At 48.1% G+C, this 14,272-nt stretch overlaps 1 protein-coding gene across 1 annotated transcript in view; it reads left to right on the forward strand.

Moving 5' to 3' along the window:
* The first annotated feature begins 1,481 nt into the window (after window positions 1-1,481).
* The window catches only part of LOC144509004 (oxysterols receptor LXR-beta-like), a 48,656-nt gene continuing 35,865 nt past the window's right edge, over window positions 1,482-14,272 (forward strand). Inside the window, exon 1 of the mRNA XM_078237238.1 lies at window positions 1,482-1,636. The gene's annotated coding sequence lies outside the window, so the exon portion shown is untranslated. The remainder of the gene's footprint in view (window positions 1,637-14,272) is intronic.

Genomic DNA, 14,272 nt, shown 5'->3' on the forward strand with positions numbered 1-14,272 from the left:
AAGATGTGCGGGTTAGGTGCATTGGCTATGCTAAATTGCCCCTTAGTGTCCCGAGATGCATAAATTAGAGGGATTAGTGGGGTAAATATGTGAGGTTACGGGCCTTGGGGGGGATTGTGCAGACTCAATGGGCTGAATGGCCTCCTTCTGCACTGCAGGGATTCTATATCTAATTTCTCCTCATTTCTATTTTAAATCTGCCCCCTCTTAGCCTAAAACTATGGCCTCTCTTTCTGGAATGTCCAACAAGGGAAAACATCCACTTTACATCTACTCAGTCAATCCCCTTTATCATCTTAAATACCTCAATTGGATCTCTCTCATTCTTCCAAATCCTGGTGAGTACAGGCCTAAACTACTCAATCTCTCTTCATAAGACAAATCGAGTAGCCGACTACTACTGCTCCTAATTCATGTGTTCATATTCCTTCAGGAGGAAATAAAACAGTAGAAATGGGGAAATAAGAATACTGGCCCAATCTATTTTTTTCCTATTCGGCCCTCAAGCCATGAAATAATATAAAAATGTACTATAAGCTGAGCAATGTCAGTGATAATTTTTTATTCAGGGGACATGTGTGAGATAGGCTGGGCATTTATTGCCCATCCCTAATTGCCCTCAAACTGAGTGGCTTGCTGAGAATTAAGAGTCAACCATCTTGACCTGGAGTCACATGTAGACCAGACCGGGTAAGGACGGCAGATTTCCTTTCCATAAAAGACATTAGGGAACCAGATGGGTTTTTCCGACAATTGACAATGGTCATCATTCGACTTTTAGTCCCAGAATTTTATTGGATTCCAATTGCACCATGCCCAAGGAAACCCCAAACAAAGGTGGTGCCCAATGACACCCCAAAGATGGTGTCCAATGGCACCCCAAACCAAAGCTGGCGTCCAATGACACCCCAAACAAAGATGGCGTCCAATGACACCCCAAACAAAGATGGCGTCCAATGACACCCCAAACAAAGATGGCGTCCAATGACACCCCAAACAAAGATGGCGTCCAATGACACCCCAAACAAAGATGGCGTCCAATGACACCCCAAACAAAGATGGCGTCCAATGACACCCCAAACAAAGATGGCGCCCAACGACACCCCAAACAAAGATGGCGCCCAATGATACCCCAAACAAAGATGGCGCCCGATGTCACAACAGGCGGCGGGGCAAAGATCACAGGACAATTCCCAATGGAGGAGGAAATTTTTTTTAAAATCGTAAATATATTGAATAATATTCTGATCGGCCCGAGGCGGCGTTCGAGGGTGGGAGAAAAAAGAAAATGTGAAGGAAACATCACCGCTCGGTACCGTCTCCCACCGGAAGTTGCGTTGGCGACGCACGCCGATCGAACTTGATGGCGCCGGGCGGTGATGGACGTCGGGATGGACCAATGGGAGGGGAGAGTGTGGGGCGGCGGTCCAATGGGCGGCGGGAAGGCGGGACTTTGTGTGAGTGTGTGGGGGAGGGGAGGCAGAGCAGAGTTAGGTTGCAGCCAGTGGGTTTCCCTGAAGTTGTCAAAGCTGCTGAAGGGGGGTGGGGAAGAGAGAGAACTACAGGGAGAAGGGGGAAAGTTCCACTGGGGCGGCAAATAAGATCATAACTCCACTTAGAAATCACACACAGGCTGGTAAGGATTTACTGGGTCCTCAAAAAGCAATGTTATGTTAATTTGTGGGGTGGGGGGGGTTTAGACCCTATGTCTGTATTCCTATTTAAATGCTGCATTATCCTGGCTGTGTGTGTGTGGGGAGGGAGGGAGGGAGGGAAGGGGGAGGGGTCTGTGTTTACTTCCTATTTGTCTAAAGCCCAGAGTGGATCCACTCTGTCTGCATCAGGGACTTTATAAAGACCTCCCAACCATCCTTAAACCTCTGCCCCCCTCCCCCCCCCAACCGTCCTTAAACTTCTGTCCCCCCTCAAAACATCCTTAAACCTCTGCCCCCCTCCCCCCTCAGCCACCCTTAAACCTCTGCCCCCTCCCCCTCAACCATCCTTAAACTTCTGCCCCCCTCAAAACATCCTTAAACTTCTGTCCCCCTCAAAACATCCTTAAACTTCTGCCCCCCCTCCCCCCTCAGCCACCCTTAAACCTCTGCCCCCTCCCCCTCAACCATCCTTAAACTTCTGCCCCCCTCAACCATCCTTAAACTTCTGCCCCCCCTCAAAACATCCTTAAACTTCTGCCCCCCTCAACCATCCTTAAACTTCTGCCCCCCCTCAAAACATCCTTAAACCTCTGCCCCCCCTCAAAACATCCTTAAACCTCTGCCCCCCTCAAAACATCCTTAAACTTCTGCCCCCCTCAAAACATCCTTAAACCTCTGCCCCCCCCCTCAAAACATCCTTAAACTTCTGCCCCCCTCAAAACATCCTTAAACTTCTGCCCCCCTCAAAACATCCTTAAACCTCTGCCCCCCTCAAAACATCCTTAAACTTCTGCTCCCCTCCTCCCTCAGCCACCCATAAACCTCTGCCCCCGTCAACCTCCCACTCCCCCCTCAACCATCCTTCAATCTCTGCCCCTTCCCTCAACCATCCTTAAACTTTTGCCCCACTCTTCTCCTCACCTCCCCCAAACCTCTGACTTGGCTAAAATTATCCTTTTATGTATGAAAAGGCTGCAAATTAGCTTCACATCAGGCAACAGAAACTAAATGACTTGCCTGGTGCATTTGCTGCCAAAAGATCCCTTGTGTCTTTTCATTTTGGTGGTGAATTGAAAACTTGTCATGTTTTGTCTGTCTACCTCCCCTCCCCTCCCCCTCTCTGTTTGGCAGGGCAGTAGCCGTTGTTAATCTGACCTTATTTGCTTGCTAACCAGCTTTGTATTTCCACGCGTTTTGAGCGTTTGCACGTTGCATCATTGGTCAAACCCATGACTCGGGTGCACCAGGGCCAATACTGGGCTGCCTGCTGTAACCTATGCGAGAGGCAGTGTTTTGGCCGGGTTTGGGGGGGCGGTGGGGGGGGGATTAATCAGCGTTCTGTACAGTTACTGACCTGTCCAGTTTGCTTTCCCCGTCTGGTGTAATGCATTTCAACCAAGCAGACCTGAGGAATGTAAAATTGAGCTTTTGAAGAATGATAAATCAGCTGCTGGGCGGCACAGGGGTTAGCACTGCTGCCTCACCACCAAGGACTCTGGTTCGATTCCCGGCTTGTGTCGCTGTCTGTGCGGAGTTTGCACGTTCTCCCTGTGTCTGCGTGGGTTTCCTCCGGGTGCTCCGGTTTCCTCCCACAGTCCGAAAGACGTGCTGGTTAGGGTGCATTGGCCGTGCTAAATTCTCCCTTAGTGTTACCCGAACAGGCGCCGGAGTGTGGCGACTAGAGGGATTTTCACAGTAACTTCAATGCAGTGTTAATGTAAGCCTACTTGTAATGAATGAGTAAACTTTTTACTTTGTATTGCTGGAGGAAAAAAGAGATGCTATCTAAGTTTTTCATATTGCAGTCATCAGGATAAGTTGTTCTGAGCCTTTTCACTCCTTGATGGAGCATAAGCCATGGACAAATTCTGTTCATCTAATCCTGTTTTGGGCCAAACTCTCCAGTTGTTGCCATGTAGAGCCCTTGGCTCTCATCTCATTTTCTGTATCCCATGTGTTTCTTGACATGCCTTGCTTTTTCTTTCCTTGCGGTTCCACGTGAGAGCTTGCCGTACTGTTTTCCCGACTTATTCAAAGTATGGCTTATCCAATTTCATTTTGCTCCTTTTGATTATGGAGGACCATCGGGTCTTTAGCCTAATATTGTTGATGGTACCTGCCAGTTTACCCTAAGGAGTCTTTTGTTGGTGAAGGATTGCATTTTTGTCAATGTTGGTTGGTGTTTTCTTGCGTGATTCGGAGCCATAAAGGGGGGAGAGACTTCACATTAGATTTGAAGATCTTTAACTTTACGCCCTTCGTGATCTCTCTGGGTTTTCAGATGTTGAAGAGAGTGATGAATGCTGCTCTAGACATTCTGATCTTTACCTCGGCGACAAAAGGATAATAAATTGCCAAACTGTGACGAGGGAGCCACAATTTGCACGGTATCAGAGGCGAGTACTATTTGATTTGGTTTATTATTGTCGCGTGCATTGGGATACAGTGGAAAGTATTGCTTACAGGGTGGCACGGTAGCACAGTGGTTAGCACTGTTGCTTCACAGCTCCAGGGACCTGGGTTCGATTCCCGGCTTGGGTCACAGTCTGTGTGGAGTTTGCACATTCTCCTCGTGTCTGTGTGGGTTTCCACCGGGTGCTCCGGTTTCCGCCCACAGTCCAAAGATGTGCGGGTTAGGTTGATTGGCCACGCTAAAATTGTCCTGAGATGCGTCGGTTAGAGGGATTCGTGGGTAAAATATGTAGGAATATGGGGGTAGGGCCTGGGTGGGATTGTGGTCGGTGCAGACTCGATGGGCCGAATGGCCTCTTTCTGTACTGTAGGGTTTCTATGATTTCTTGCGCACCGTACAGACAAAACATACCATTCACAGAGTACATAGGGGAGAAAGAAAGGAGAGGGTGCAGAATGTCGTGCTGCAGCTAGGGTGTAGAGAAAGATCAACTTAATGCGAGATAGGTCCATTCAAAAGTCTGACGGCAGCAGGGAAGAAGCTGTTCTTTAGTCGGTTGGTACGTGACCTCAGACTTTTGTATCTTAAGTTTATTAGTCACAAGTAGGTTTACATTAACACTATGAAATTCCCCGAGTCGCCACACTCCGGTGCCTGTTCAGGTACACTGAGGGAGAATTTAGCACGGCCAATTCACCCAACCAGTACGTCTTTTGGACTGTGGGAGGAAACCGGAGCGCCCGGAGGAAACCCACGCAGACACGGGGGAAGAATGTGCAAACTCCACACAGACAGTGACTCGAGGACGGAATTGAACCCCGGGTCGCTGTGAGGCAGCAGTGCCCGCCACCGTGCCGTCCCTGGATGTCATCATGGCGGATCTTAGTTGCACTCAACTAGTGTCCCTAGACACGGTGACAATACAACACAGAAGGCGGCCATCTTCCCCCTTACCTCCCCCGGTAGGTTGAGTCTGCACTTTATTAGAGTTTAGAATAATGAGAGGCCACCTTATTGAAGCATATCGGATTCTCGGAGATTGATAGGGCAGATGTTGAGATGTTGTTTCCCCTTGTGGGAGAGTCTCGGAGCAGAGGGCATAAACTCAGAGTAAGGGGGGGTCGCCCATTTAAGATAGAGATGAGAAGGAATGTCTTGTCTCGGAGGGTAGTGAATCTGTGGAACTCTTTACTGTAGAGAGCTGTCGTTCAGTATGTTCAAGGCTGAGATAGACAGATTTTTAATCAGTAAGGGAATCGAGGGGATAAGGTGGGAAAGTGGAGTTGAGGATTACCACATCAGATCAGTCATGATCTCATTGAATGGTGTAGCAGAATTGATGGGCCGAATGGCCTGCTTCTGCTCCAACGTCTTATGGTCTTGTAATCCATGGACACCCAAAAATATACAACCCCCCCCCCCCTGTCCTTCCACAAACAAATCAATGCCACGTACTGTCATATGAGGAAAGTGGGTGGAAGGACATGAAATGAATGCATTTGTTTTTTTAAAAATTGATTTTTTTTGGGTGTGAATTGAAAATGGTTTCAAATGATCCACCCCTCAAGGTGGCCACCCCCCTCTTAAGTGATTGTTAACCTGACCTTCTGCCAGCTTTGTATTTCTAGGCATTAAAAAATTATTCAATGCTGTTTATCTTGAAAATCCAGAAAAGAAATATTGTGCTCTGTGGGCTTTTTGTGACTGTCACTCAAAGTCTCTCTCTTACACTTGAAAGCGTAACAACACAAGAAAGTGCGTGTTATTTTTAGTTTCTTTGTTTTTGAAGATGAGTGTGGACAGCACGATGGCACAGTGGTTAGCGCTGCTGCCTCACAGCGCCGGGGGCCCGGGTTCAATTCCCAGCCTCGGGTCACTGTCTGTGTGGAGTCTGTACATTCTCCCCGTGTCTGCGTGATTCTGTGGCACAGTGGTTAGCGCTGCTGCCTCACAGCGCCAGGGACCCGGGTTCGATTCCCGGCTTGGGTCACTGATTGTGTGGAGTCTGCACGTTCTCCCCGTGTCTGCGTGGGTTTCCTCCGGGTGCTCCGGTTTCCTTCCCACAGTCCGAAAGACGTGCTGGTTAGGTGCCATTGGCCATGCTAAGTTCTCCCTCAGTGTACCCGAACAGGCGCCGGAGTGTGGCGACTAGGGGATTTTCACAGTCACTTCATTGCAGTGTTAATGTAAGCCTAAAGAGAAAATGCTGGAAAATCTCAGCGGGTCTGGCAGCATCTGTGGGGAGAGAAAGGAGCTGTCGTTTCGAGTCCAGATGATCCTTTGTCAAAGCTCATGGAGGTAAGGTGGGGTCGTCTGGACTCGAAACGTCGGCTCTTTTCTCTCCTTACAGATGCTGCCAGACCTGCTGAGATTTTCCAGCATTTTCTCTTTTGGTTTCAGATTCCAGCATTCGCAGTAATTTGCTTTTATTATTTTCATGTAAGCCTACTTGTGACATGAACAAATAAACTTAAACTTCTTGCTTGCATAAGGTCACCTGTTTTGCGTTGTAGACCTGCCTGACTTTCCGCAGTGCTGGGACTGCCCAGTCTTTCAATCTCACCTCTCTGTCCCTAGCTGTCTGTATTCTGTGCTGTGTGGAGGAAGTGAAACCACTGCTCGAGATCGCTCTCCAAGTAGTTCTTTGGTGTGCTTATAGAAACATAGAAAAGCTACAGCACAAACAGGCCCTTCGGCCCACAACTTGCGCCGGACAATTTCCTTACCTTCTAGGCTCATCTATAACCCTCTATCTTACTAACCTCCATGAACCTATCCAAAAGTCTCTTAAAAGACTCAATCGAATCCACTTCCACCACCACTACCGGCAGCCGATTCCACGGACCCACCACCCTCTGAGTGAAAAACTTACCCCTAACATCTCCTCTATGCCTACTCCCCAGCACCCTAAACCTGTGGCCTCTCGTGACAACCATTTCAGCCCTGGGTAAAAGCCTCTGAGAATCCACTCTATCAATACCCCTCAACATCTTACACATCTCTATCAGGTCAACTCTCATCCTTCGCCTCTCCAAGGAGAATAGACCTAGCTCTCTCAACCTATCCTCATAAGGCATACCACTTAATCCCAGCAATATAAGAACATAAGAAATAGGAGCAGGAGTAGGCCATCTAGCCCCTCGGGCCTGCCCCGCCATTCAATAAGATCATGGCTGATCTGACGTGGATCAGTACCACTTACCCGCCTGATCCCCATAACCCTTAATTCCCTTACCGATCAGGAATCCATCCATCCGCGCTTTAAACATATTCAGCGAGGTAGCCTCCACCACCTCAGTGGGCAGAGAATTCCAGAGATTCACCACCCTCTGGGAGAAGAAGTTCCTCCTCAACTCTGTCTTAAACCGACCCCCCTTTATTTTGAGGCTGTGTCCTCTAGCTCTAACTTCCTTACTAAGTGGAAAGAATCTCTCCGCCTCCACCCTATCCAGCCCCCGCATTATCTTATAAGTCTCCATAAGATCCCCTCTCATCCTTCTAAACTCCAACGAGTACAAACCCAATCTCCTCAGCCTCTCCTCATAATCCAAACTCCTCATCTCCGGTATCAACCTGGTGAACCTTCTCTGCACTCCCTCCAATGCCAATATATCCTTCCTCATATAAGGGGACCAATACTGCACACAGTATTCCAGCTGCGGCCTCACCAATGCCCTGTACAGGTGCATCAAGACATCCCTGCTTTTATATTCTATCCCCCTCGCGATATAGGCCAACATCCCATTTGCCTTCTTGATCACCTGTTGTACCTGCAGACTGGGCTTTTGCGTCTCATGCACAAGGACCCCCAGGTCCCTTTGCACGGTAGCATGTTTTAATTTGTTTCCATTGAGATAGTAATCCCATTTGTTATTATTTCCTCCAAAGTGTATAACCTCGCATTTCTCAACGTTATACTCCATTTGCCATATCCTCGCCCACTCACTCAGCCTGTCCAAATCTCTCTGCAGATCTTCTCCGTCCTCGTAAGTCTCCTCCGCACCCGTTCTATGGCTTCCACGTCCTTTCTGTACTCCCATGTTTGTGGTGGACATGCCACATTTCTCAAGGTCCAAAGAGTCCTTGAGCCTTTATCTCGGCCAATCCAGTCGGTGGTGTTCAAGTTGTGAACATGTGGCCGCCTTAAGTTTTTTTAATCGTCTGTCAGATGTACTGCGTGTCTGCTCCATCTGAACTGTCTGTGGTGATGAGTGCTTTGATATCGGACATTACTGCTCGTTGAAGTACCCCAGTGTCGGGAGCTTTGTTCTCCCATTTGCTGCCCGTAATGTTCCGAGTGCTTCTCATGTGGAACCTGTCCAACTGCTTAACATAAAGGCAAAATACTATGGATGGTGTAATCTGCAACAAAAACAGAAAATGCTGGAAAATCTCGGCAGGTCTGACAGCATCTGTGGAGAGAGAATTGAGCCAATGTTTCGAGTCTGGAATCCCCGACAAAGGGTCATCCAGACTCAAAACACTGGCTGTATTTTCTCTCCACAAGTGCTAAAGTTTCAACTTATTTATTAGTGTCACAAGTGGGCTTACATTAACACTGCAATGAAGTTACTGTGAAAAACCCCCAGTCGCCACACTCCGGCGCCTGTTCGGGTACACTGAGGGAGAATTTAGCACGGCCAATGCACCCTAACCAGCACGTCTTTCGGACTGTGGGAGGAAACCGGAGCACCCGGAGGAAACCCACGCAGACACGCGGGGGGAGAAGGTGCAGACTCCACACAGACAGTGACCCAAGCCGGGAATCGAACCCGGGTCCCTGGAGCTGTGAGGCAGCAGTGCTAGCCAGTGTGCCACCGTGCTCCCCCCAACCACACCACAGAGCAATGGAGAGTATCAGTTGTTCTGCCAGTGTTTCTCCTCAGGTTGGGAGGGGAACTCCCTATCGAAAGAAAGACTTGCATTTATATAGCTCTTTATACAGCACACCTATATAGCTCTTTATACAGCACACCTATATAGCCCTTTTTATAGCCCATTTAAATAGACCAGCAGATGTCTCCAAGTACTTAATGGCAAAATGCAGTACTTGCAGAGTGTAATGTAGGAAACAGGGCAGCCAGTTTGTGCACAGCAAGCTCCCACAAACAGCAGTGTATTATTGACCAGATAATCTGTATTTGTTTAATGATTGAGGGGTAAATATTACCCGGGATGCTGGGATAACTCTGCTGCTCTTCTTTGCAGTAGCGTTGTGTGATCTTTCGCACCCACCCAAGACTTTGGATAGGATTTTCCGGCCATGCTCGCCCCAAAACCGGAGAATTACCCCCCCCCCCCCTCTCCCCCCCCCAGGCTATGATGTGACGGGATGGTAAGATTCCCCCCTGAGTGATCTGCAGCAGTGCAGCACTCCCTCCAGTACTGCACTGGAGTGTTAGCCCTGACTCCCAGGAACTGTATGCGCAGGAGTATTGGGTGCAACAGGCTGTTCATGTGATGCCTTCCCTAGTCAAATGGAGTGCGTGCAGTCTCAGCCTACACGAGAGGGAGCGTCACCCAGGTACGGCACCGAGATCTCCACGCATCATTGGAGGCATATCCCAGCAAGAACTGGGAATATGGGGAAGGGATAGAGAGCTTAGCATGTTGGTGCTGCATTGTAGATTTACCACTGAAGGTCGGTGATGCTTTTATGAAGTGGTGTTAGTTGTTGGAGTGTTTCATAGTGGGCACTGTGGCATCTGATTTTTCACCTGAGCTCATAGTGATAGGCTGTAAGTTTTCTCTCTGGCTGCAAGGGATGAGGGTCCTGTTTAAGAAGCGTTTGAGGGAATGCCCTTAGTCAGCATGAGTTCAGAATGTAAAACATTCAGTTTGTAATACTCTTGAATTTTGTCTTGACTGTAACACTATATTCTGCACACTCTCCTTCTCTATGTACGATATGCTTTGGATACTGAAGGAATCAAGAAACAATACTTTTCTCTGTGTACTAATACATGTGACAATAATAAATCAAATCAAAATGACTCTTTGATCCCTGGTGTGTGCTGTTGCATACAAACATTCGGAATAGAAGGAGGAGGTGGCCATTCAGCCCCTCGAACCTGTTCCACCATTCATTAAGGTCATAGAATGATAGAATCCCACAGTGCAGAAGGAGGCCATTCAGCCCATCGAGTCTGCACCGAGCGCAATCCCACCCGTAACCCCACATATTTACCCTGCTATTCCCCTGACGCTAAGGCTCAATTTAACATGGCCAATCCACCTTACCTGTACATATTTGGTCTGTGGGAAGAAACTGGAGCACCCGGAGGAAAGGTTAGTTTTATTAGGCACAAGTAAGGCTTATGTTAACACTGCAATGAAGTTACTGTGAAATTCCCCTAGTCGTTACACTCCGGCGCCTGTTTGGGTCAATGCACCCTAACCAGCACGTCTTGGAGACTGTGGGAGGAAACCGGAGCACCCGGAGGAATGCAGACACTGGAAGAACGTGCAAACTCCATGCAGACAGTGACCCGAGGCTGGAATCGAACCCGGGTCCCTGGTGCTGTGAGGCAGCAGTGCTGACCACTGTGCCACCATGCTGTCCCGGATGTTGTCATGGCGGACCTTAGTTCCATTCAACTGGAGTCCCTAAACACGGTGACAAGACGACACAGATGGAGGCCATTTGGCCCACCGAGACTCATGCTGGTTTTCTGTGGAGCAATCCAGTCAGTGCCATTCCCCTTCTTTACCGCCGCAGCCCTGTGAGTTTAGTTCCCTCACATCCCCATCCAATTTCCCTTTGAGTCAAGGTAGGAGAAAAATCAGCAGTTGGTGGCACAGGCGTGGAGGGCCGAAGGGCCTGTTTCCTGTGCTGTACTGTTCTTTGTTGCTGTTTCAGGTCACCAAGTCATAGAATCCTACAGTGCAGAAGGAGGCCATTCGACCCAATGAGTCTGCACTGACCACAACCCCACTCAGGCCCTATCTCCCCAACACCACGTATTTACCCTGCTAATCCCTCTGACACTCAGGGGCAATTTAGCATGGCCAATCCACCTAACCTGTACATCTTGTACAGCCTAATACATGTAGGGTGGCACAGTGGTTAGCACTGCCACACTATCACAGTGCCTGGGACCTGGGTTCGATTCCCGGCTTGGATCACTATCTGTGCGGAGTCTACATGTTCTCCCCGTGTCTGCATGGGATTGCTCCGGGTGCTCCTGTTTCCTCCCAAAGTCCTAAAGACGTGCTGGTTAGGGTGCATTGGCCATGCTAAATTCTCCCTCAGTGTAACCCGAACAGGCGTTGGAGTGTGGCGACAAGGAGATTTTCACAGTAGCTTCATTGCAGTGTTAATGTAAGCCTACTTGTGACTAATAAATAAACTTTAAAACTTTAATTTATCTTTAGACTGTGGGAGGGAACCAGAGCACCCGAAGGAAACCCAAGCCGACACTGGGAGAATATACAAACTCCACACAGACAGCCACCGAGGCCGGAATTGAACCCGGGTCCCTGGCGCTGAGGGGCAGCAGTGCTAATCACTAAGAAAACCCAAGTCTCTTATACAAAAAGTGTTCAAGTGTTGACATTAATAGAGTGGAGGATCAGAATTTGCCATGTTGTTCCCCAAGAGCTGTTGATGTTCACAAAAGGATAGGATACCGGGGCTGCTAGTTACTGATCACAGGCATTCGGGGAATGAGGGGGGTATCCTTTGAGGAGAATTGAGTAGACAAGCCATTTATTCACTATAGATTAGGAGATTGAGTGGTGATTACATTGCAACCTATAAAATTCTGACAGGTCTTGACAAGATAGATGTAGGGAGGATGCGGCCCAGGGAATCTGGAACTTGCGGTCAGGGTCTCAGCATAAGGAGTCAACTCTTTAGGACTGGGTTAAGGAGAAATCTCTTCAGAGGGTTGTGAGTCTTTATTATCCTCGTGCCCAAGAGAGCTGTGGGTACTCAGTTGTCAAGTATATTCGGCAGAGATCAATAGATTTTTGGATACTGAAGGAATTAAGAGATACGGGGTTTTTTTTTTTAGCAATCTTTCAGACGATTATAGGCATCGCTGGCTAGGCCAGCATTTATTGCCCATCCCTAATTGCCCTTGAGAAGGTGGTGGTGAGCTGCCTCCTTGAACCACTGCGGTCCTCGTGCTATATGGCCACACTTGGAATACTGTGTACAGTTCTGGTCACGATATCATTAAACTAGAAAGAGTGCAGAAAACAATTTACTAGAATGCTACCGAGACTTGATGGATTGAGTTATAAGGAGAGGCTGGATAGACTGGCACATTTTTCTCTGGAGAGTAGGAGGCCTGGGGTGATCTTATAGAGGTCTATAAAATAATGAGGGGCACAGATCAGCTAGATAGTCAACATCTTTTCCCAAAGTCACTGGAGTCAGGGAAAGTCCCAGAGGATTGGAAAATCGCTGTTGTAACCCCACTGTTCAAGAAGGGAACAAGAAAAAAGATGGAAAATTATAGGCCAATTAGCCTAACCTCAGTTGTTGGCAAAATTCTAGAATCCATCGTTAAGGATGAGATTTCTAAATTCTTGGAAGTGCACGGTCGGATTAGGACAAGTCAGCATGGATTTAGTAAGGGGAGGTCGTGCCTGACAAACCTGTTAGAGTTCTTTGAAGAGATAACAAATAGGTTAGACCAAGGAGAGCCAATGGATGTTATCTATCTTGACTTCCAAAAGGCCTTTGACAAGGTGCCTCACGGGAGACTGCTGAGTAAAATAAGGGCCCATGGTATGCGAGGCAAGGTACTAACATGGATTGACGATTGGCTGTCAGACAGAAGGCAGAGAGTTGGGATAAAAGGTTCTTTCTCAGAATGGCAACCGGTGACAAGTGGTGTCCCGCAGGGTTCAGTGTTGGGGCCACAGCTGTTCTCTTTATATATTAACGATCTAGATGACGGGACTGGGAGCATTCTGGCCAAGTTTGCCGATGATACAAAGATAGGTGGAGGGGCAGGTAGTATTGAGGAGGTGGGGAGGCTGCAGAAAGATTTAGACAGTTTAGGAGAGTGGTCCAAGAAGTGGCTGATGAAATTCAACGTGGGCAAGTGCGAGGTCGTACACTTTGGAAAAAAGAATAGAGGCATGGACTATTTTCTAAACGGTGACAAAATTCATAATGCTAAAGTGCAAAGGGACTTGGGAGTCCTAGTCCAGGATTCTCTAAAGGTAAACTTGCAGGTTGAGTCCGTAATTAAGAAGGCAAATGTAATGTTGTCATTTATCTCAAGAGGCTTGGAATACAAAAGCAGGGATGTACTTCTGAGGCTTTATAAAGCACTGGTTAGGCCCCATTTGGAGTACTGTGAGCAATTTTGGGCCCCACACCTCAGGAAGGACATACTGGCACTGGAGCGGGTCCAGCGGAGATTCACACGGATGATCCCAGGAATGGTAGGCCTGACATACGATGAACGTCTGAGGATCGTGGGATTATATTCATTGGAGTTTAGGAGGTTGAGGGGAGATCTGATAGAAACTTACAAGATAATGAACGGCTTAGATAGGATGGACGTAGGGAAGTTGTTTCCATTAACAGGGGAGACTAGGACGTGGGGGCACAGCCTTAGAATAAAAGGGAGTCACTTTAGAACAGAGATGAGGAGAAATTTCTTCAGCCAGAGAGTGGTGGGTCTGTGGAATTCATTGCCACAGAGGGCTGTGGAGGCCGAGACGTTGAGCGTCTTCAAGACAGAAATTGATAAATTCTTGATTTCTCGAGGAATTAAGGGCTATGGGGAGAGAGCGGGTAAATGGAGTTGAAATCAACCATGATTGAATGGTGGAGTGGACTCGATGGGCCGAATGGCCTTACTTCCGCTCCTATGTCTTATGGTCTTATGGTAAAGGTAGGAGAGTCTAAAACTAGAGGGCATAAGTATAAGGTGAGACGGGAGAAATACAAAAGGGTCCAGAGGGGCAATTCTTTCACACAGAGGGTGGTGAGTGTCTGGAACAAGCTGCCAGAGGTAGTAGTAGAGGCGGGTACAATTTTGTCTTTTTAAAAAGCGTTTAGACAGTTACATGAGTAAGATGGGTATAGAGGGATAACGCCGGCAATTGGGACTAGCTTAGTGGTTAACTCAGTGCTGTAAACCTCTGACTCTAGGTACACCCACAGTGCTATTAGAGAGGGAGTTAAAAGATTTTGACCCAGTGGCAGTGAAGGCATGGCTGATATATTTCCAAGTCAGGA

The sequence above is a fragment of the Mustelus asterias genome, chromosome 21, assembly GCF_964213995.1.
Source record: "Mustelus asterias chromosome 21, sMusAst1.hap1.1, whole genome shotgun sequence".
Lineage (NCBI taxonomy): Eukaryota > Metazoa > Chordata > Chondrichthyes > Carcharhiniformes > Triakidae > Mustelus > Mustelus asterias.